Source organism: Eptesicus fuscus, chromosome 15 (assembly GCF_027574615.1).
Source record: "Eptesicus fuscus isolate TK198812 chromosome 15, DD_ASM_mEF_20220401, whole genome shotgun sequence".
NCBI classification, from domain to species: Eukaryota; Metazoa; Chordata; class Mammalia; order Chiroptera; family Vespertilionidae; genus Eptesicus; species Eptesicus fuscus.
Genome location: NC_072487.1, coordinates 9,677,409 through 9,700,881, shown reverse-complemented (window position 1 = coordinate 9,700,881; position 23,473 = coordinate 9,677,409). Strand labels below are relative to the sequence as shown.

General features: G+C 37.9%; 1 long non-coding RNA gene across 1 annotated transcript in view; it reads right to left on the bottom strand.

The window, feature by feature from the left end:
• Nucleotides 1-9,973: 9,973 nt before the first annotated feature.
• LOC114228113 (uncharacterized) overlaps nucleotides 9,974-23,473 on the bottom strand; it is a 151,335-nt gene continuing 137,835 nt past the window's right edge. The window contains exon 4 of the long non-coding RNA XR_008558300.1: nucleotides 9,974-10,190. This is a non-coding gene — a long non-coding RNA (uncharacterized LOC114228113). The remainder of the gene's footprint in view (nucleotides 10,191-23,473) is intronic.

The following is a 23,473-nucleotide window of genomic DNA, read 5'->3' as shown; positions in this document are numbered from 1 at the left end:
TGTTGGAGTTTTTAGGGTTTTCAATTTACAGTATCATGTCATCTGTGAATAATGAGAGTTTTACTTTTTCCTTTCCAATTTGGATGCCTTTTATGTTTTTTTCCTGTCTGATCACTGTGGCTAGGACTTCTAGTACTATCCTATATAATAAAAGCCTAATATGCTAAGTGTCTGGTTGTCTCTTCAACCAATCAAAGTGTAATATGCTAATGATATGCTAAGGCCACTCAACCGCTCACTATGACGTGCACTGACCACCAGGGGGCAGACAGTCGACTGGTTGTCCAGTCACTAAGACATGCACTGACCACCAGGGGGCAGATGCTCTGACCAGTAGGTTAGCTTGCTGCTGGGGTCCAGCCCATCGGGACTGAGCGAGATGAGCCGGATATGCCGCTCACTATGACGTGCACTGACCACCAGGGGGCAGACAGTCGGCTGGGTTTGCTTGTAGTTTTATTGTACAATCTACTCATGTTTTAGGATCAATATGTACTAGCTTCATAAAACAAATGTGGAATTTTTCATTCCATTTCTATGGTCTGAAATAGTATGAGTAGCTTAATGACTATCTTATTCTTAACATACTCCTGTAAAGTTATCTGAGCCTGATGCTTTCTGTTGGACATGTTTGTGTGTGTGTGTGTGTGTGTGTGTGTGTGTGTGTGTGTCTGTGAAAATGAATTCTATTACATGTTTATGGTTTATGTATTATGTTTATTTTTTTACTTGTCAAATAGCCTCTTTCTTTTAGTATAGTAGTTGGTTGCTTTAGACTTTTATGTCTATACAGAGGTAAATTTTGGAGAGTTTATTCTTTCTTTAAAAACATGCTTTTCAGTTAGAATAATGCAGTATAAACTTACATTACACATTCCTGTTATTTATCCTTGCCATTTTCAGTTACTATATTTGTAATTCCTCTTTTTCTTTATTTTTTTCTTGTGGTTAGATTTCTTGATTATTCATTTAATCTGAAGATTTTCTAACAATATATCATTTTTAAAATTTATTTAGGTTTGTAAAATAAATTACAAGCTGCCCAATTAAATTTTAATTTCAGTAAAACAACCTTTCTTTACACTGTAAGTTTGCCTCAATATTGCATGAGCCATACTCATATTAAACATTACTTATAGTTTATCTGAAATTCAAATTTAATTGTGCAGACTGTATTTTAATTTTCTAAGTCTGGCATTTCTTCTTATTTATTTGTTCTAAACTTTTCTTTAATTCTGTTTATATTTTATGCATAAGCATATGTTTTATCTTCATTAACTCCTTGCTTCTCTTCTCATTGCTTCACTAAGTTATATTTTTATTTTATTGAGCTAGGTATTTATTTAATATATTTTAGGTTTTGTACTTTTATTTACCTGGATATTTAATGGCAAAATGTTTCCTCAAATAAGTGACTTACCTCTTTTTATCTGACCTGCAGGAAAGTCTGTCATCTTATTTTTAATTTCTGTTTGACCCCAAATTTTAAAAATTTCATTGAAAATACCAGGTGGAAGGGACTTTTAATTTTTTTATTAACTAGAGGCCTGGTGCATGAATTCGTGCATGGGTGGGGTCCCTCTTGGTGGCCTACAGAGATCGGACTGAAACCCATAGTCCAAAGGCCACCTGCAGCTCCTACCTCCAGCTCCCATTCATCCTGGCCTCACTGTGCCTGCCGCAGGTGCGTGCCCAATCAGTCTCGATTGGGAGAGGCTCGTGCTGCTACAGCAGCGCTTGCCAGCCATGAGCCCTGTGTCTGGCACCTTCCCAAGGGGAGTGGCCTGTGGGATTGGGCTGAAACTGGCTCTCCGACATCCCCGGAGGGGTCCTGGATTGCGAGAGGGTGCAGGCCAGGCTGAGGGACCCCACCAGTGCACGATCAGGCTGGGGAGGGACCATGGGAGGGCTCCAAAGCATGTCTGGCCATCTCACTCAATCGGCCAGACCCCAGCAGCAAGTTAACCTACTGGTTGGAGTATCTGCTCCCTGGTGGTCAGTGCACATCAGAGCAACTGGTCAACCAGTTGACTGTCTGCCCCCTGGTGGTCAGTGCATGTCATAGCAAGTGGTTGAGCAGCCTTAGCATATCATTAGTATATTATGCTTTGATTGGTTATTCAGTTGTTCTGCCATTGGGCCTATTTGCATATTACCCTTTTATTATATAGGATTTATCATTTAAATATATTTTGATAAAAATGATATTTGAGTACCTTTTATTATTTAAAATGTATTGAGGATTTTCTTGTGGTCTAACACATAACCAATATTTCCCAATAAGCCTTCTAATTATCCAGTGTATATTTCCTGTTAAAAGTGAACATTTTCCTTTATATAAACAAGTAAAAGTTCCATAATCAGAAAATTAACATTGAAACAATACTTTTACTAATATATAATTCATATTTAGGTACTGAAAATTGTCACTATAATGGTCTTTTGAGTGAGTAAATTTTTTATAGTATTGCATTTTTTTTAGTACAAAAGCAAATTTTAGAAAATATACAGTATTTGTGCATTTGTACAAGAAATGCAGGAAGGGTGATTAAAAAATAATGAAGTTGGTTATATGCAAGAGGCAGAGAGGAATGACGCTGAAAGATAAAGTGATAGGAACATGATGAAATGAAGGGCAATTCTCAAAATATGACTTTTTGTATTGTCCTCACTTTTGGAATTACAGTAATTTTTCACACACATACAAAAAGAGAATGAAATACAACCAGGATAGGATGGGTGAAACAAAACTGAATACAAGCAAAATGAGGGAAACTAACTGTAGGGAGGGAGAAATTAACTAAATAAATTTTGAACATGATGTTTTAACTATATGTTCAGGCTTATGAAACAGTTTTAGAAATATTCTTTGTGTACTGTGAGAAAATGAGTAAATGTATTGTGGATAATGAGAGCCAGGAATTCACCATTGGGAATTAAAGATGTGGAAAGGGGGAAGCTAGAATAAGCCTCATCATGTTTGATTGATATTGGAAGTATAATTTTGAATTTATTATTTTAATATAAACATGTATAGGTAGAAATATACTTATACAGATGGGTTTAAGTATATACATAAAAGTACATGCAAATGTCTCTATCAATGAATATATATATATAAAAACACAGATGTGTATCTATACAGGGATGGGCAAAAAAGTAGGTTTACAGTTGTTCATATGGAAAAATGTATAATACAAGAATAAATAATAATACAAGAATATACATTGTGTTTCATGTACTCACAACAGTAAACCTACATTTTCCTACCTCTGTATATATAAACACACATACACTCATATATTTGATTATGAATATAAATATATATATTTATAAGGGGGCAAAAATATCCGGAAATTAGGTTTTAAATCTCTTACACCTGGAAATATTTTAAATAAAAAAGCTAAAAAATAAGTTCTTTCCACTAACATTATGTTAAAATCTTCCCCAATCCTTTTTCAAAAATTATTTTGATGGATATTCTTAAATTTAAAACATAAATTCCCCCTTTTCTGTGTAATATTTTGTCTCTTTAGATTCATTCTGTGATAAAGCATTTTCAGTATTTTCTCATCTTTTTGTCTTTTTCTTTATAACTGAGCACATTTGATAAGTTCAAGCAAAATGAATGATTGATGCTAGAAAAATCACCATTTTTGTCATAATAATTTCCATCTACTTATCAACTGAATTACTATTAGCATCTCTAGCCACATTTTGCTAAACAATTTATTCATTAAAGTAGATCGATGTCATATTCTGATCAGTAAAGTGAAGTAGACTTGATAGCATTCAGTGAAGGTAATAACTTCAGAGTTTTAATATTTTTTCAAGTCAGTTACTACAAAAGTGACAAAACTAAAGATTCACCTTGAATAGCACATTCATCTTCCTAATACAGAGCTCCACACTCAGTAAATATTTATAATCTTAGTTGTTTGTCATTAAAATCATGGCACTTATCTTGCAGTTTTATTTACTTAAAATGTCAACAATTGCTTAATTTTGTACAAAGAATTGGGCAATATTCCCCACTGCATTTATGGAAATTTATTAGAGATTAAAGGACATGAATGCAGTGGTATGTTGGAGCTGGCTCATACTGGCCCCAAAGAGCTGACTGGGTAAACATCTTTCCATCTCCAAGATCAGTGACATCATATGAATAGTTTAAAATCATCACAGTAGGCATATTTGCAATGTGGGAAGTGGGAAGTGGAATCAATCAGCTCCCTTTCCCTTTTGTTTCTCCCCAGGAGCTGTTTGCTAGATACTGTCTAGTACACTTGCTTTAATGTCCTCTGGGAATATGGCCCACTCATTCCACACTGATAAAATGAAGTGAAACTTGGGAGCTTAATAAGGTCTCCTCTTGCATCATGCGGTATCAGTCCCACTATTCTTGTTGCTTTCCTAAGGAAAATAGGCTCCGAAAGCAGGGCTTCTGCATTTTCTGTTCCTTATGCCTGGAATACTGTTTGTCCAGATAGCTGAATAGATTTTTTTTTTCATTTCTTTTACATATGCCTGAAAAGCAGTTAATCAGTGAAGCTTTTCCTGATCACACTGTATGAAATAATTTACAATATATGTCTAGAAATGTTCTTCCCAAACAAAATATACTTTTTCTACTTAGTAGCACATATCATTATCTGAAGTGCTCCTATTGATTTGCCATTTGATTACTTCCCATTTACTAACAATACAAAGCAATCTCCATGACAGCAGGTGTCTTGCCAATTTTGCTCATATTTCTATCTACAAGGTCTATAAAATTGGCAAACAATGGACACTCAAAATATATGTTGAATAAATAACAATAATGAAAATATAACTGTAAAGATTATTTTTAAAATATAAATTGCTTATTTTTATAAAAGTAGTTTAAAAGTATTTAGATTCTTAATTAAAAATTGGTTCTTTAATAATGTACACAATTAGTTTATCTGTTTATTTCTTATCGAGTGCATAATATAAATATCTTTAACTGTCCCCTTAGTATGGCTTTTTATCCATAATACTAGCTGCTTATTATATAAACTCGCTATATAAATAAATGTCACATTGAAGAACTTCTTTCTTCATAAGACAATTTTATGTTATATGCATAAAAAATGTTGATATTTTAAAACATCTTTTTAGGTGTAAAAGAGTTTATACTCCCAATACATGCCTATTAATATTAAGAAATATAATTAATTTTTTCACTGCTATTAGAGAAATTATGTAACACCTTATATTATAGTATGTTATTGTTCATTAATTCTATCAACAAGCTCTTATTGATTTTATACTTTAAACATAATTTCTCTGTGCTAGGAACTTGTTGATTTTTTTTTGCACTTTTTATTAGTGGTGAGGTTTACAGAATTTAAATTATATAAAATGATTGTGTTATTATTTACATACTAGAGGCCCGATGCATGAATTCATGCACCAGTGGGGTCCCTCAGCCTGGCCTATGGAATCAGGCCAAAACCGGATCCCCTGAGGGGTCCCGGATTGCAAGAGGGTGCAGGCCAGGCTGAGGGACCCCAACGGTGCACAATCAGGGCCAGGGAGGGACTGCAGGAGGGCTCCAGGGCGTGTCTGGCCCATCACACTCAGTACCAATCAGCCAGACCCCAGCAGCAAGCTAACCTACCAGTTGGAGCATCTGCCCCCTGGTGGTCAGTACACATCATAGCAACTGGTCAACTGCCTGCCCCCTGATAGTCAGTGCATGTCATAGTGAGCAGTTGAGCAGCCTTAGCATATCATTAGCATATTACACTTTGATTGGTTGAATGGCTGACCGGACACTTAGCATATTAGGCTTTTATTATATAGGATTAAATGCATAGACCATTTATAGTATAGAAAATGCTTTCATAATATTATCTCACCTGATCTCTACAATAAGAATTATTGTCCCAAATTTATAGGTGATGACACTGAACAGCTTTTTATCATATGAGTCTGTTTTGCTTGTCAGACTATGGATCTCCAAATGTCTTAGAAATAATAAATGTGTCTAATATACTTTTGTATTCCCAAAAAGTAGCATCATAGCTATTAGATTGTGAGTGAGAGTCATTATGAATAAATATATGAAATGAATGAATGAGTGAATAAATTCTCAGGATACTTACATTAGAATATCTCAGAAAGTAACTCATATAAGGTTCAATGTCTGAACCTAAGTCAAGGACTTTTGGCCTCGAGCCCACTGTTATTCTTTCAAAGATAAATTGAAAGCACCTTGATTTTTTAATAAAATAATTTTTATTACAACTCTATTTTTATAGCAGTTCTTAGATTCCTAGCAAAACTGCGGATAAGGTACAATGATTTACCATATAACCCTCCTCTTGCTCCATGCATGCCTAGTCTTCTCCATTATCAACATCCCCTACTATTTGCTGTAATTGAACCTACATTGAGATATCATAATCACGCACAGTCCATAGTTTACATTATGTTCGCTCTGGGTGTTGTACATCTTCTGGGATTGGACAAATGTATACTGACATGTATCCATCATCCTATATAATAAAAGGCTAATATGCAAATTGATCAAACAGAGGAACATCCGGTCACTATGACGCGCACTGACAACCAGGGGGCAGCTACTCAACGCTCAACGCAGGTGCTGCCCCCTGGTGGTCAGTGTGCTCCCAGAGGGGAGCACCACTCAGCCAGAAGCCAGGCTCTTAGCTGGCAAGTGCAGTGGCAGTGGCAGGAGCCTCTCCTGCCTTCATGGCAGTGCAAAGGATATCTGACTGATGGCTTAGGCCCGCAAGCCACCAATTGGACATCTCCCAAGGGCTCCCAGGCTGCGAGAGGGCACAGGCCGGGCTGAGGGAGTCCTCCCCCCCCAAGTGCACGAATTTCGTGCACTGGGCCTCTAGTTATAACATAATACAGAGTGTTTTCAATGCTTTGAAACTCAGGTGTGTGCCACCTGTTTATCCCTCCCCCCTCCTGCTCCAACCCCTGGCAATCACATCTTTCTACTGTCTTTATAGTTTTGGTTTTTCCAACATGTCATATAAATGAAGTCATACGGTGCATAGCATTTTCATATTGGCTTCTTTCACTTAGTAATATACATTTACATTTCCCCTCTGTCTTTTTATGCTTGATAGCTCTTTTCATTTTAGTGTTAGTAATATTCCATTGTCTGGATATATCACTGTTTGTTTATCCACTTCTACTGAAGGATATCTTAGTTACTTTCAAGTTTTTGTAATTAGAACAAAGCTTCTACAACATCTGTGTGCAAGATTTTATGTAGACATAGGATTTCAACTTGACTTGGTTAAAAGTTGTTTGCTGGATTATATTGTAAAAGTGCATAGAGTTTTTTAAGTATCCATCAACTGTCTTCCAAGTGGCTGTATCATTCTGCATTCCTACCAGCAATGAATGAGAGTTCATGTTGCTCCACATCCTTGCCAGCATTTAGGGCTCGCAGTATCCTGAATCTTGGTTATTATAATAGGTATGTAGTGGCATCTTATTGATGTGTTAATTTTTATTTTCCTGATGACATATGATGTGGAGCATCTTTTCATGTGCTTATTTGTCATATCTATATCTTCTTTGGTAAGGTGTCTGTTAAGGTCGTTGGCCCACTTTTTAATTGGGTTATTTTCTTATTATTGAGTTTTATAAGTTTTTTACATATTTTGGATAATTTTCCTTTATCATATGTGTCTTTTGCAAATACTTTCTCAGTCTGTGTATTATCTTCACATTTTCTTGACATCTTCTTTTCCAGATCAGTAGTTTTTAATTTAAATTATGACCAGCTTTTCCATTTTTTCTTTCATGGATCATGCTTTTGGTGTTGTATTTAAAAGTAATTGCCATACCCAAGTATATCTATGTTTCCTCCTATGCTATCTTCTAGGAGTTTTATACTTTTGCATTTACATTTAAGTCTGTGATCAATTTTGAGTAAATTTTGTGAAGGATGTAAGAACTATATTCAAATTAATTTTTTTTCCATGCTGATGTCCAGTTGTTCCAGCACCATTTGTTGAAAGGAGTATCTTAGCTCCATGTTATTTTTTGTGATCTTTGGTCAAAGAGGACTTGACCATATTAAGATATGTCTACTTCTGACTGTCTATTCTGCTCTATCAATCTTTTTATCTACTATTTCTCAAATGCCACACTGTCTTGATTACTGTAGCTTTACAGGAAGACTTGAAGTTGGACAGTTAATCTTCCAACTTTGTTATTTTCCTCAATATTGTGCTGGTTCTTTTGCCTCTCCATATAAACTTTAGAATCAGTTTGTTGATATTCACAAAATAATTTTCTGAAAGTTTGATTGGATTGCATCTATAAATTATCTTGGGAAGAGCTGATATCTTAACAATATTGGCACCTGAATTTTTACATGAGGATAGAAAAGGTCCCTCTCACAATAATTTGCACTAACAGAAGTTTCATGGTGATGATTTTGATACTCATCAAAATAAATTATTTACATATCAAGTGCAATGCTTTGGAAATTTAGCAAGGTACAAAAATAATATTTGTTATAAAACTTATTAAACAGTGACTTTTATAAATAGATTATGATCTTTCTTTTCATAAACTTTCAGTTAGAGAGAGCTCTTCAGAATGGCCATTATGGCAATAATGACACTTTGAGCTTCATTTTCTTCATCTGTAATGTTATAATTTTGGGCAGTTCTCTTTCATAAGACTGTTTTGAGAAATAATTTGTCATAAAATTTGGTTGAATGTGTACCACACTCTTTACATCTTATTAGGAATTTAACAACTTTGAGTTCATATCCTACCTTCATTTTTATTTATTTATTATTTATTTATTAATACATTTTATTGATTTCAGAGAGGAAGAGAGAGGGAGAGAAAGACAGAAAATTGATGAGAGAGAATCATTGATTGGCTGCCTCCTGCATGCCCCATACTGGACATCGAGCCAGCAACCCAGGCATATGCCCTTGACTGGAATCGGACCCGGGACCCTTCAGTCCGCAGGCCGATGTTCTATCCACTGGGCCAACCCAGCTAGGGCCCTAACTTCTTTCATGAATCAGCAACTTTCAGGATTCTGATTTCCAATTGATTTATTTTAGTTCTAGTTTAAAAATATAATTGTATTCTTAAAATCTATATAATTTTATTAACCAATGTTATCCCAATAAATTTAATTTAAAATAATAAATATGTATATATTTCAGTAGGCAGAATTGTTCCATGTTATTTGTTTACTAGGGACCCGTTGCAGGAATATTTCCTGCAAGACTTCTGGCAGGCTTCCCTCCCGCCCCCCGACCTCTCCCACTGCAGCGGGCGGGGCGGGGTGGGCCGAACGGGCGGGGCGCCTCCCGCCCGTCTTGCCCACCCAACCCAGCCCACCTCACCCCGCACTCCCGACCCTCTGCACCCGCTGCCACAGCTGCCTCTATGGCCTTGCGCTGCCGCCGCCTCTGATCACCCTGACCCGCCGCGCACACCTCTGATCACCCTCAGCCCCGCGAGCTGCTGCTGCATGCTCCACCCGCCCACCCACCCCACCACGTGCCACCTGCCTCACCACGCCCCGCCCGCAGCCACCACCACCTCCAAGGCCACCACGGCCTCGCACACCGCCCGCCATGCCCCGCCGCTGCTCACACTGCCCGCCACCGCCTCTGAGGCCACCACAGCCGCGTGCTCCACAGCTGCGCCACCGCCCACCCGCGCAGCCGCCATGCTTTCTGCTTTCTTCACTCCTCCCTGCCTCAGCATATGCAAATTAACCGCCATCTTGTTCGCTCTGATTGGCTGTGGGCATAGCGAAGGTATGGTCAATTTGCATATTACTGTTTTATTAGATAGGATGTGCCTTAGGCAACCCCCCAAAACTTGCAGGAGGTACAAAGAAACAGCCACAGGAGACATTTCTTTCTCTTTAATAAATTACATTAAAAGATTTTAGAGAAAATATTTAAAACACACATATCGGCATGTTTCTTTTTAAAGAGAAGAGTTGAATAATTTGTTGTGGTAAAAGCAATTCTTGGTTGGGCAGGCTATTTTTTCCAGCACAGGTATTCTCTTCCCTAGCAAAGGTGCACATGAAGGTGTCTGTTTAATGCTCTGGCAAAGCCTGTCAGTTCCTCCTGAGCTCAGCTCATGCATCTTAATATAGCACCAGGTTCTCTGTACACACCACATTGCAGACCCTTTGACAAAACCCATAGAGAAAAAGATGTGATGTTCAAGAAACGAAGGTGGCTTGAATAATTTACCAGCTACATATAGGCCTATGAAATATTAAAGGGACAGTAGTGTACAATGGGGAGTTTTACAGAGATTCTAGCTTGACATCAGTTTCCTCCTTGCACAGTTGACTCTTTGGATGTAGTTAATGTGTTATGAAGATGAGACAATAATTACATTGGAGTTAATAAGTACTTTAATAATAGCTGAACCAGCTTACTGATATTCAGAAATTTAAAAAATGTAAGAGCTCCAATACTGAAGGATTTTTTAGAATATTGAGCTAATATTAAAAATAACTTAAATAACATTACAACATTTTACCCCTGATATCTTTCATTTTTTATTATTATTTTTTTTTTTTTTGCGATAGAGAGGAAGGTGAGAGAGAAACATCAATTTGTTGTTATGTCAGCAGTGGTTAAGGGGGTCTCTAGCAGGAGATAACCTCTGGCCAGAGACAGTATTCTGTGCCCCCAATTCTTGTCTTGCTTGTAGGAACAAATTCAAACAAGAGACTACAAATAGCAGCAAAAGCTGGTGAGCATTTATTTGTAGGAAAGCAATGCATTCACATAGGACCTAAGCAGGCAACTCAGCCATCTGAAACCTCACCGAGTGTCCTGAGTGGGCAGCTCAGCTTGCTGAGACCCAACTGATATTTGGGAGGTTAGAGGATTTATACCCCTAGGCCGGAGTTCCCCTAGGCAAGGAGCTAGTCATCCCCTCCCTCATGTCTCAAAAAATGTATGTTTAAGCTACAAGGCTCCTTCATTTAAGTGTTATGCCTCTAGTGGGCCACATCCTGGAGGGGCTCTGTACTGTTCCTGTTCACATAGGCCTGCCACCTCCATTGTCTGTTCTCAGTTTGTCATGTCTCACACTTATTTCCTCCAAGCCCCAACTGCCTCTCCCAGCTCATTTCTTCCTACCTGCCTACTCTACCAGTTCCACTTATTTGTGCTTCATTGGTTGATTCTTATATGTGCCCTGACCAGGGACAGAACCCGCAACCTAGGTGTATCAGGACGACACTCTAACCAACTGAGCTACATGGCCAAGGCTACCTCTGCTACTTTTAAATAAATTTGTTACAATCAAGAACTGTCCAGCTAGCTATGTATTTCCTTCAAAATAGGATAGGCTTTAATAATGCTTTTGTAAAGCGAAAGGCAAGAAAGAGGAACAGTCTCTGAGGTCATGCTGACATGAATTAAAGAATTGAAGCTCATCTTTTCATGTGGGACATCCACATATTCAATTCCACTTCATAATCAGGGTCATCTCCATCAAACACTCAGATTGCTGGTGCCCAGATAAGGCAGAGGGCCCCAAACAGCAACCCTCATTTTTCTTAATTGCAGCTCTTTTGGCCTAGATATCTATAATATTCCTTAAAAGTCTTTATTTGTTTCTAAAATCTATTTGCCTTTAATTTTATTCACACTTTTGGCATGGTAATATGCTTACAAAAAAATCCAATTAGGTAAAGGGGTATTTTACATACTTTTAGTGAAGAAGGTGTTGGAAATATCTTACTTAAAATAAAGTACCCTGCTATTTTGCTATTACTTCTAAGAAGCCTCGGCTTTGTTTTGCATTTCCTAATACTGTGCACTGAATTTTTGCTTTAAAGAGGCATTTAAGAGTGAGAGAAATGGAGAATAAGGGGCTTGTTTCACAAATGGAATCTCTCCTGCCATAGCTATGTAGGACCGACATTGTGTCACTTACTGCGAATTCAGAGGTATATAAGGCATAAAACCTGCCTGTGGGGGCATAGCCAAGAGTTGGAAGATCAAATCCCCTTTGGAAATTGTAAGTATTTCTGCTTTCTTTTAGTACATTTTTCTTATCTATCTATCTATCTATCTATCTATCATCTATCTATCTATCTATCTATCTATCTATCTATCATCTATCTATCTATCTATCTATCTATCTATCTATCTATCTATATCATCTGATGCTAATGCCCCCCATTCTCACCCCCCCCCTCTGCTTTCTTTCAAACCTTTGCAATTCCATTAACATTAGTCTCATCTCTCTTTGGTTCTAGACTAGCTAAATGGGACAATGGCTATGTCCTGTACATTCCCTGTTAATGGCATAGTAAGTAACTTACTATGACATAATCCTTGGCAATGGTGAAATAATCAATTACTTATGGCACTGAGTATTCCCACAAGGTAAAAAAAAAACCAACAACAACAAAACCCAACTAATCTGTCAGAACTAACAATGAAGTGAAATTAAGCCCAACCTAGTCTCACCTTCATTCTTTGATATAGTATTCCTGTTGATCTTAGCCCCCGCGTATGTTCAGCATGGGCTGTATCTTTCATAAAGTCTTATTCCTATCTCATACAATAATAGGATAAACATTTTCTTTAATTTACTTGTTCCAAATTATAGGGGTTTCTTGGGTCTCATATAGTTTATTTAATTAATTTATTATTTTTTTATTTCTACCCTCTGGCTCCTGGTTTATACACTTTTTGAGGACATGACATTTAATTAATCATTGGTATACCATTACTATTTTTGATGCAATGTGTAATAGCTGATGCACTAAATCCATACCATCTTTTCCTTACAGGTTTATCATTTTAAGTTTATTTTTGCTTATATTTGAAAGCTGTATCATTTTACTTTACATAGACATAACTTGACCAATAGAAGACATCAAATATAAAATGACATAATACATGCCTGCAAATGTTTTACAGAAGATTTATATAAAAGAAAGTAGATAATAATTTTCTCTCAAAATTACTATAAAATTATTGTTTTGGAAATATAACTTTAATTTAGGAATATTTGCCTACATTTTTATATTGCAATAAAGGTTACAGAGAATTTCTTATTTTGTATCTGATTCTTTGAGTGATCAAAAATATGCAATGAATACACTTTAACACTAAAAGTTAATTCAGCTAATGAAAACAAGCCAACATGTATTTTGTAGGAGACTCTTAATTATTTAAGGGGCAAGAAGGTCTCTGCATGTGTGTATGGTATGTGTACTCAACAGGCCATTGATTTTGCTGTTTTGCCTTCTCTTAAATGACAGATAAAATAAATTGTCATGTTAGAAATGAAGCAGAATTACATATGACCAAAACATTTGTGCATTTACTGAATTACTTACTGATGAGAATATCTAAGAGTATGCCATGCGGAACCTAATCTCAAGCACTAGACTGTTTTATTAGGGAGATAAAACACACTAAGAAATGTTTTCCTTCCTTCGTACATGGCCTTTTACCTTGACTGTAGCTTTCCTCTTTTATTTTTTAAATTAAAACCACTTTAAACCTTTTTATAAATACAGTAGTATTCTACAGATTAAGTGGCTTACAGATTTAAAATACAGTACATCTGGATTATAATCTCAGCTCAGCCATTTATTAATGCATTTTAACTGTCCCCAAAAGTTTATTCTAAGGATCACATAACATAATCCATGTGTAAATGCTTTAAAAATGATAGAGCTCTTAATATATCTGTTTTTTTTTTCATTATAAAATGTGAATGAACCACATACAGCCTGTTTACTTCATAAGCATATTTTTAAATGATTCAGTTTTGAAGATCCCTACACATTCTCTTTTTTGAAAATGAAGAAATCTGTATTTCTAATTTAACCTCAGCAGTGTTATTCAAAATCTTTACCATTGTCATGGACAGGCATTAAGAATAAGGGATGCCTGCTATGACCCTGAAGCAGAATTTCCTTCAGAAGGTACATGGAGTCCTGGGAGTTCTGGTATGGCTGGATTATGAGGGGGTGAGATTAATAAAATACATTAACAACAAAAAGCAGATATGTACACATATAATACCTTAATTAAAAAATGAAAAAACAAAACAAAACAAAAAACAAAAAGCAATTGTTATAACCATACTACTATAAGCTAATTATGTAATTCTAAGTATACTTTTCCAATCTAAAACCCAATTAGATTCTTCATATTATTATGCATAATACTTCTAGTGGTTTCCCTTTATCTTTAAATAATGTATCTAAAGTTCTATTACTTATGAATTTCAGTTTAATTTATTGACCCTCTAGAAACAAAAGATGAAAAGGTATATCTACTCCAGCAAGTGAAACAAAAGAAAACATAAACAAATGGCACTTCAAACTAAAATGTTTTTGGACAGCAAAGGAAACCATCAACAAAACAAAAGGCAACCTACTAAATGGGAGAAGATAGCCACCAAATGATACATCCAATAAGGGGTTAATACCCACATATATAAAGAACTCATACAATTCAACACTAAAACCAAACGAATAAACAACCCAAATAATAAATGGGCAGTGCACCTCAGTAGACACTTCTCCAAGGAGGACAGACAGATGGCCAACAGACATGAAAAGATGCTTAACATGACCAATTATCAGAGAAATGCAAATTAAAACCACAATGAGATACCACCTCACACCTGTCAGAATGGCTATCATTAACAAATCAACAGACAAGTGTTGGTGAGGATGTGGAGAAAAGGGAACCCTTGTGAATTGTGAGAAGTCATATGGGTGCAGTTGCTACAGAAAACTGTATGAAGGTTCCTCCAAAATTTTAAAATGGAATTTTATTATGACCAAGTAATTTCACTTCTAGGTATATTTCTGAAGAAACCAAAAACACTAATTTGAAAGAATATATGTACTCCGATGTTCTTTGCAGCATTATTTACAATAGACAAGATATAGAAATACCCCAAGTGACCATCAATAAACAACTGGATAAAAAAAGCAGTGGTACATATATACAATGGAATATTACTGGTCATAAAAAAATAATGAAATCTTAAAATTTGTGATAGCTTGGATGGTCCTAGAGGGAATAATACTAAGTGAAATATTCAGTCAGAGAAAAACAAATACCATATGATTTCACTTACATGTGAAATCTAAAGAACAAAATAAATGAAGAAACAAAATAAATATTCACTCACAGATACAGAGAACAGACTGCTGGTTGCCAGAGGTGAGGGGTGTTGGGGTTGGATGTATAAGGTGAAGAGATTAAGAAGCACAAATGGGTAAAATCAAACCCAGGTTCAACTGCTTGCCACTCAAGATATCTACCTAATAAAAGAGTAACATGCTAATAGACCGTAACTTCACGATGCCCACCAGCCAATCAGGAGTGAGTATGCAAATTAACCCAACAAAGATGGTGGGTTAATTTGCATACACAGGCGCCAAGCAGCCGGGAACGGGGTGGGATGCTTGCGCCATCTCCATGGCAACGACACAGGCATTCCGCACCACCCCAGCCACTCAGGGCCTCTGGGCAGTGTGGGAAGGCAGAAAGGCGGCTCTGGGCCGGAGTGAAGACGGTGCCAGCAGCCAGGGGAACGAAGGCCCATTCTTGCACAAATCTTCATTCGTGCATCGGGCCACTAGTATATATATATTCCAGAACCAAAAGATAGGAACTGATGGAAGGGTAGTCAGTCTATTCAAGAGCTGGCAGCTTGAGAAGATGGGGGATTCTTGACCCAAAGGTTGTCTAAACATCTCAGTGCAGGTAGGGGAAGGGGAAGGCAGAGCAAAGGAAACTGGAATGGGTTGTGGGCTCTGTTGAGGGTGCTGTGTGCAAGTCTGCACAGTTTACTCCCATAATAATCTGGTTTTTGAAGGTGAGTAAACTTCCTGGAACTGAAATGCCTGAAGGCTGCAGTCTGCTTCCTTTGAACTTAGCTGCTAGAATCTTTTAAGTAAACAGAATGTTTATCCATAGCTACATGTGAATTTAAAAATCATCATTTACAGAAATAATGTTAAAACAATGGTGGGATAGGTTGCATTGGTAGTTACAAAATAGTCATGGGGATGTAAAGTATAGCATGGAATATAGTCAATAACAGTATAATAACTATGTTTGGTGCCAGATTGGTACTGGAAATATCAGGAGAACACTGTAAAGTATATGATTGTCTAATCACTATCTTTGCTCTGTACACCTTAAACTAAGACAAAATAATATTGAATGTAAACTGCAATGGGGAAAAAATTAAAAAGAGGAATAAAAAACTGCAAAAAAATATAAAAACATTCAATTCACTTATAATGTTCCAACAATATCCTACACATCCAATGATATTCCTAAGTTATTTTTGAAAAATACACCAACTTAAAGCCATGATTAAAGTTGTTTAGTCTATTAGTGTTTCGTCAACAATTAAACTGACAATAACATGGCCCAATACCTGAAAAACAGTTTCAAAATTAATTAAATTATTTTATTTTTCAACATTAAGTAAATACAATTGCATAGTATATAGCAATTGTCCCAGAATTTCCTTTTATATACCATACATTTTTATCACACTTCACATCTATCTTAGCTCCTCTCTACCAACTCACTGGTACACTCCTCCTTTTTTCAGTTTTGTTTGAAAGCCAGTTTCTCCCCAAGGCCAACGACCTATTTTTCATTTCCTCATTAACTTCTATACCTCCATTTTTTTTTCCTGTTTTGCTTTTGAAATTTGTTATTGCTAACTATCAAAGAACAGCTAGCCCCAGAGAAGACAAAGTAAGAAACTAAATATTTTGTAAGTAGAGAAAAAGTTAAAATATCTATTCAATGATTATAGTTATCCAATCACAAATCCATTATTTCTATTATGCTCATGCATATATAGGTAAATTATAATCTCACTTACATTTTGTTCAGTGATCAAATATCCAGTGTTAACTTTTTATATTTCAATAGTCAATTTTATTGAAACACTTCTTTGACTGAATTTCATCTTCAAAAACAATTTTCTCAAGAAATATTCCGGGATCTACTAGTCCTCAGACTTGTACATTCTGGAACACATAATCCTTGCAGTGTTAATAACAGAATTGCAGCTCAGCTAGCTATAACATTTCTGGGATAACATTTATTTATTATCTTGTTTTCCTTCTTGGTAAATTTCTGGAACTAGCTTAGAGACAAAAAGTTTTCTGGGTGGAGGGAGGTGGCACCAAGAGATTAAGAAAAGTTATCCCTCTTGTAAAATTCTTTTGTTGGCTTTGATTACCATATAAGTCTTACAGTAACTTCCAAAATCAGAAATTAACTATAAAATGTTAAGCATTTATTGCAAATTTTTAAAAACTATGTACTTTAAAGCTTCAGATCTTTTATACAAAAGGAAAATATGTTTTCCTGTTTTATTTTGATATGTTAATTTTATTTTTTTCTATTATCTGGATATCCCAATTATGCATTCATGGATTCTTCATCTGTCTCCTATGTCTTTTTTATTCTAGTTTTTTATATTTTAGTTTAATTTGGCTTTATTTCTCGTCCTGTATGCTTAAGTTTCAGGATGCCCATTTCTCCCTGGATGGAGTCAAGTAATTTAAATTTATTTTTTTTAAAATTATTATTGTTGAAAGTATTATATATGTCCTCTTCCCTCTCCCACCACTGACCCCTTCTTAAATTTCAATAAGGTTATCTCAAATGCTTCCTTACAAACTATTTATTTTTTAAAGAACTCTTTACATAGTGGTTTGGAATTTACTTTGTATCATATGACCAAGATCCAAGTGTACAAATTATCATTATGTCTTCTCCCTTACTTTTCCATACCTAAAAATATGTATATAAAATATGGCATATGCATATGTCCTCCAATAGCTCTGCCATTTTTCATGTCATGTTTTAAATAAGGAATCATGGGTAGCCCTAACCGGTTTGGCTCAGTGGATAGAGCGTTGGCCTGCGGACTCAAGGGTCCCAGGTTCGATTCCGGTCAAGGGCATATACCTTGGATGCGGGCACATCCATAGTAGGGGGTGTGCAGGAGGCAGCTGATTGATGTTTCTCTCTCATCGACGTTTCTAACTCTCCCTCTCTCTTCCTCTCTATAAAAAATCAATAAAATATGTTAAAAAAAAAAAAGGAATCATGGGTATTTTGGCAGCCTGCTCTCACTGGCTTGCATAGCCTTTTAAGCAGTGGGTCATTGATGTGAATATCCAAAGAGGGCTTCTCTTACTTTTTAAGAGAAATTTTCATTTTTCTGGTGATCTATCTACAAAGGCAGTCTTGCCCTTAGTCAGATTACATTTTTACTGATTTTAACAGCCTACTTTTTTATATTATGTTTTAGCATCTATATATTTTTTAATTTTCCCAAAGGTGTAATTATTTCTTTTACTTTTATCCTAAATGTTATCAGGGAGATTGAGACAAGGATACCTCAACTCTGACTCATTTAAAAAGAAGTCCATACTAAGTTGTACAAATGTCAATCAACTGGCATCCTAAACAGAATAGATACTCTATAATTTGCTAGTACATATGATAATTCTCCTAAGCAAAGAGATGTTTCTTCAGAGGAAGTATAGGATGGCATTATCATTGATCCAGGAGTAGAATTTAAATAAACAGTGAGAATATTCCAGTTCTGGGAGTCAGAGGAAGAAGCCTGGCAAAGTCTTGAAAGCTGTACTCTGAGGAGACTCATGTAGTTTCAATATGCAGATTGGCTAATAAGGTACACTGCCCGAAGTTGGTTTGACATCTTAACTTAATTTGTGATAGTGAACTTAAATATAATACTTATGTGTTATAGGCATTTACTTTATGTCACTGTTTTGCATATGTTATATAAATATCTTCTCTTTAGAACAGAAAGTAAATTTGTACACTTTGGTTTATTTTCATCAATGCTCAGTTAAGGGATCGGTGTATTATCAATTGTGATAAATTGATTCAATATATTATACTCATTAATATAAAAGTGTTTGCTAAACTTAGTTCTGCCCAAATATGGATAACACTGTAGATTGGTAAAACGTTTTGCACAAAGAGCATGACCATAATGACAGGAGATCTGGAAGGATTCAGGCACCAAGTCATGAGAGGATATGGATTCCATTTACAGTCCTATTAAATACAATCTCTCACTGAGGAAAGAGAGGGTCCTGGAAGCTAAGTGACTTGTTTAAGATTTTTAAGATAAATTAAAGTTATGAGCCAAAGCAAGCTTTGGGGTCATGGCACAAGTGAAAACTGAAGTCAGAGTGTCACCAGATGGACATTTCCTAAGTAACTCTAAAAATGAGATTAAATTATGAATTGAAAATACGGAAACACTAACTGCACAGAGGCTATAAAATGTTAAGCACTTATCTTTTCTCAATGCATTGCTTTAAAAGGAGAGTGAAAGCAAGATCATTATGATATTTTTGGAAGGAGAGAAAAACGTTAGAAAAAACAAGACTATAGTATGAAATTGGAGAGACTCCCAGGATACCAGTCTTTTTTGAAAGTTTTTGAAATTTTGACACCACTCCACAGGCATTCCTTTTATAAACTTCAAAACCGGTAGATTAGCTTGCTGCTGGGGTCCAGCTGATCGGGACTGAGCAAGATGGGCCAAACATGCCCTGGAGCCCTCCTGTGGTCCCTCCCCAGCCCTGATCATGCACTGGTGGGATCCCTCAGCCTGGCCTGAACCCTCTCACAATCCGGGACCTCTCAAAGGGATGTTGGAGAGCCAGTTTTGGCCAGATCCTGCAGGCCAGGGCGAGGGACCCCACTGGTGCAGAAATTTGTGCACCGAGCCTCTAGTTTGTCTTTAAAAAAAGAAAATTACCCCCACTTCTTCCTCAAGTCAGTAGTACTTTTCCTTTAACATAACCATATACATTTTTACTACAAGTTTAAGTGCAAGCCCATATCTCTCCTACTCTTTTACTAATCCTATATAATAAAAGAATAATATGCAAATTGACCGTACCTCTGCTACACCCACAAGCCATGCCCACAAGCCACACACACCAGCCAATCAGTAGGGAATATGCAAATAAACCCAACCAAGATGGCTACAGCCACAGAGAGCAGGAGGGAGGCTTGGGTTTCCCAGGCAATGGAGGAAGCCAAGCTTTCCACCTGCCCTTGCTGGCCTAGGCCTCCACTCAATGCTACAAAGTTTCAATGATAGAAGATAAATAAATCCCCCAAAAAATGGTGGCAGTCACGGAGCTGGAGAGAGCAGGAGGCTAGGGTTGCCCCTGGCGATGGAGGAAGCCAAGCTTCTGCAGCCCTGGCCAGCCTAGGCCTCCACTCCAGGCTACAAAGTTTCAATTATAGAAGACAAATAAATCCCAACAGAAATGGCTGCTGCCATGGAGCAAGCAGAAGGCTTGGCTCCGCTCCAGTCTACAAAGTTTCAATTGTAGAAGATAAATTAATCCCAGATACCAGGGCCTCTGCTTGGGTCCCCAGGGGGCGTGGCTGGCCTGCAAACCACCACAGGCCTCTTACCCAGGCCGCCCCACACCCCAAGGGAACCCCCACCCTGATCTGGGACACTCAAACCAGCTGGCTCCCACCCATGCACCAGGTCTCTATCCTATCTAATAAAAGAGTAATATGCAGATTGACCATCACTCCAACACACAAGATGGCTGCCCCCATGTGGTCAAAGATCCTGCCCCCATGTGGACATAAGATGGCCACCACAAGATGGCCAGCAGGGGAGGGCAGTTGGGAGGGACTAGGCCTGCAAGGGAGGGCAGTTGTGGGCAATCACGCCAGCAGGGGAGGGCAGTTAGGGGTGCCAGGCCAGCAGAGGAGGGAAGTTGGGGGTGACCAGGCCTGCAGGGAAGGGCAGTTGTGGGGGGGGGGACCCAGGCCTGCAGGGGAGAGCAGTTGGGGGGGACCAGGCCTGCAGGCGAGGGCAGTTAGGGGTGATCAGGCCTTCAGGGGAGGGCAGTTAGGGGTGACCAGGCCCACTGGGGAGGGAAGTTAGGGGCAAACAGGCTGGCAGGGGAGCAGTTAGGCATCAATCAGGCTGGCAGGGGAGTGGTTAGGGGGTGATCAGGCTGGCAGGCAGAAGCAGTTAAGGGCAATCAGGAAGGCAGGCAGGCGAGCAGTTGGGAGCTAGCAGTCCTGGATTGTGAGAAGGATGTCCAACTGCCGGTTTAGGCCCGATCCCGGTGCAGTCGGACATCCCTGGAGGGGTCCCAGATTGAAGAAGGTGCAGGCTGGGCTGAGAGACCCCCCCCCCCCCCCGTGCACAAATTTCGTGCACCGAGCCTCTAGTTCCTTATAAATCCAGTCCCTCTTTGTTTCAGCCAATCATGCAGGCAACATTTCAGAGCTTTGTGTCTAAACTTTACCTAGGAAATACATTTTAAACTATGCAACTGATTTATGGGGAAAGGGTAGAATGATGAATATTATGTTGTAAATGTTTCAGTGAGGGACAGTTTTGCACAGTTAAGGATAAATAGGTGTAATTGTTCCTTCAGACCTTGGCCTTTTTCCCTTTAACCTTCTTAAAGTCATTTTGTAATATTTCAAAACTCTTATTTTGCTTGAGAAAAATTTTGAAGTCACACAACTAGGTCAGAACATTTCAATGATCGACCTGTTTTTCTTTCTTTTTTGTGTGATTTATAATAATGCATGCATTCATAATGTGTAATTTATCAGATAGGATGCAAGATTTCATGACAATTGTATAATGCAGTCCTTAAATCTTTAATGGGGGAAGAGAAATTGATTGTTGAAGTAGAACAAGCTGCCAATAATGTTTCATGACATCTCTAGAAGGTATCGCTCATTTTACATTGTTAAGCTGCCGACCTAATTACATTCTCTTTACCCTTGTGTAGATGTTAGTGCAGAAGCCCACATGTCCTAATGTTGTGGGGTCGAACCCTGGAGTCAAAAATAAGACCACCGGAGGCTGCTAATTGATTAAAAAAAGCAGGCAAGGATTTATTGAACTGGCCAGGACGGCCACGAGAGCACCACACGCAGCTGGCCACACTCATGACCGCGCCGATCCAGGTGTAGGCAGTCCTTTTAAAGGTCTAAACCACAAGAATTTTCCTTTGTTCTAAATTCTGGGAACAGCCCGCAGGGGGGTTCCCAGCCACATCCTGCTGGACATTGGAATGTGGACCTATCTTGCGAAAGCAGATAGTATAGAAGCAGAACTGAGCAAAATTAATAATCAACTCCTGGAGCTACTGAGTCAATGGGGATCAATCTTCTGTGGTTCTGGTCCACAGGCACAGGAGAATAACCTTTGTGATAGATTTATATAAGTTTCCAGGTCTCAATCTGGAAGCTGAGGTAACTACCTATTGTTTAAGGAAGTGGGTGCAGATGCCAAAATAGCAGGGTTAAAATTCAAACAGCAGTTTTTACCTAAGTATGGTTGCTACCATACTTCACTATTTCAGTTTATTTTGCTTCCAACATACCATTGCCATTATTACCACCATTGTCATCCTCACCACCACATTATGACAGGGTTCTATTCTGTGCTGGCCTGGAAGCCTCACATCCTTTAAGGGGCTATCTTCACAGACTATCTTCAGGCAGAAATATTATCTTATGACTCCTATGTTTAGTCATTTTTATATGACCTTTGCTATCTACTGGGCCACGTAGAACTTCAGTTGTAGGTGAAGGTTATGACCCACTTCTAAGTGATTATATGCTAATGTAGAAGGTGGACACCATGAGTGATAACATAATCATCAAAGATTTCTTGAGCCATTATAAATATTTGTCAACATCGATTACTATTACTGGTGGCACAGCAAGTAAAGTATATACTTAAACCCCTTGCAGGGAGTAATTAGGAAATGGTAGCTTTTACTGACAAGTGTGGTGGTGGTGGTAGTGGTGGGGGGAGGGCTTGAGGTGCTGTCACCCATTTAAAAACAGCTCCTTTGTTTGCTATCTCGTGGGACTAGGGAATGTGAGTAGTGCCAGGGAATTTGTATGAGAACTATGAACACTGGGGAGCTCCATAGCTGGATAAGCTCCTTCCAGGGAAATAATGCAACTTGCTTTTATTGCTAAAGTGAGCCAAAGGGAGAAGATGGGACAAGTGTCCACTGGCTCATTCGGGAAGAATCCCCATGAGCCTCTAATGCATGGTAATTACAAACTGAATTCTCTGGTAGCAGCTGTAAAATGTGCCCCCAAGCACCTCCCAGGGAAACTGGTAGGCAGGCTTGTTTGCCTGCTCCCTGTGGGGGTCACTGCAGCCAGCGCTCTCATGCTCAGGAACAAATGCTTCTTTGCTATAGTCCTTTGGGATTCATGAACATAGGTCCATTGGCTAGCATAGTTAGGGAGTCTGGGGTCTCATACCTTGGGTGGCAGCCATTAAAGTCAGGGTGCTACATGTTTGAACAAGGCACTTCCAGCGAGATGCTGGCAACTTGCCTTTATTGTTGGAATGAGCCCAAGGA